Below are 1,793 nucleotides of genomic sequence, written 5' to 3'. Positions count from 1 at the left end.
TCATCCCGGCTTCCCGGGAAAGGTAGGATGCTAGGCTAACGACTCTGTATTCCAGGTCAGAAGCAATAGGGACCCATCGAAGGTTTCAGAGCAAGAAAGCGATTACTAAGCAAAGTGCCTTTCTGGTCAACCATGAAATGCACTATGTGCTGATCCAAGATCATTTAAGCAACAAAACCACCCCCACTTATAGTGACCCTCTGTAGGGTTTCAGGGGCTTTGTACTTCGCTATGGGAGCAGACAGCCTCCTCATTTTTCCAAGGAGAGAGGATGGTGGGATGAGAAATCAGGCTAAAATCACACCTGGGCATTTAGTGGGGAGGGACACCGGAGAGAGAAGCCCAGAAAAAATGGGGTTCACTTCTGATTGGGAATTTCACTGAACGCCACAGACTCAGGAATGAGGTCAGGAAACATTTTCCCTTAAGGGGGTGGGGGGGACTGCGGAACTCACTGCACGCCCTACAGGTAAGTGATTAAAAAGCACTTTTTACAACCGAGTGCTTCTCTGTCTTTCTCGGGTGCTGCTTAGCAAAATCTTCAAATTAGCATAAAACTGCATTCACCTTTTCCGTGCACCCATGGGAGGGGAAAGAAACCATTGCTCTCTTTTTTTTTCCAATCGACTCTCTCAGATGGGGAGGAAGAAAAAGAGGCAATTATGTGAGCCATGGTGCAATCTCAGCATGGGGAGGGAAAATCATTCTGAACAACCCCTCTGGCTTCTATTAATTCTGTGCAATTATTATGGGAAATGATCACAAGGAGACAGGGCGACGGAGATTTAATGAATAGCTTTTAAAACAAGGGGGAGTTGTGCTGGGCAGGCAATCAGAGGGTGGTGAGTCCTGCGAGGCTCAGAAAGGACGCAGCCATTTTACAAATGAAAGTCACCTGGTAGGGCCACATCTCCCCGCAAAGCGATCGGGGTCTGCAGCAAACCCAGAAGGCGGATGTCCACAGGTGTGTCTTTGAGGGTTGAGCCGGTGCCATCCACAAAGCTAAGGACTTTTAGGCACGATTTTATCTAATCCCTCGGAGCCCTGGTGGCGTAGTGCTGACGTGTTGGGCAGTGTGCAATCCACAAGCTCATCAGTTCGGAACCAGCAGATACTGCACAGGAGAAAGACGAGGCTTTCCACTCCTGTCAAGATCTACAGTCTCAGAAACCCTACAGAGCAATTAGACTCCAATCATCATCATCATCATCATCTTAATTGATTCGATGGTAGTGGGTTGGTTTGACAGCTTTAAAAAAAACTTTTTTTAATTCCCATTTTACAGACAAAGATGTTGGGTAGCCGAACAGGGACCAGGGTGCCCACCAGGCATGCACCAATTCAGGTCCGGAGCCAGGAAGGGGCGAGACACCTCTGTGACTGGTCCACCTGGATTGGCCCAATCTAGGCCAGGTGGGCTTAATTCAGCCAATGGGGTCAACCAGCACCGTTGACCACACCTCCCAGCCACAGGCCCCACAAAGGCAGAAGGCGGGGGTGGGGAGAGACCACCCTCTCCTTCCCCCTGCTCCTGTGCCTGCCCTGCGGCTGTGCCAAGGTCTCTTTTTCTCGGGCCTCAGGCGCCACGTATGAATGGGTGGTCCCACAAGGTTGTCCATGTTCTCAACCGTCAAACCTGAAACTTCTATCCTTTATAAAAACGCACTTGGATCCGGCTTCGGCCTGAATTCTTTCTCCTACGAAGCCAAGGACCGAGGTAGTTCTCACTCGAGGAATCTAACCAAGAAACTGAGGCTCACAGAAGTGAAGTCATGTTCCCAAGGACCCGCAGC

The sequence above is a fragment of the Echinops telfairi genome, unplaced genomic scaffold, assembly GCF_000313985.2.
Source record: "Echinops telfairi isolate 266 unplaced genomic scaffold, ASM31398v2 ScPeMD7_7412;HRSCAF=8450, whole genome shotgun sequence".
In the NCBI taxonomy this organism is placed as follows: domain Eukaryota; kingdom Metazoa; phylum Chordata; class Mammalia; order Afrosoricida; family Tenrecidae; genus Echinops; species Echinops telfairi.
Note: the sequence above shows the minus strand (reverse complement) of the source record.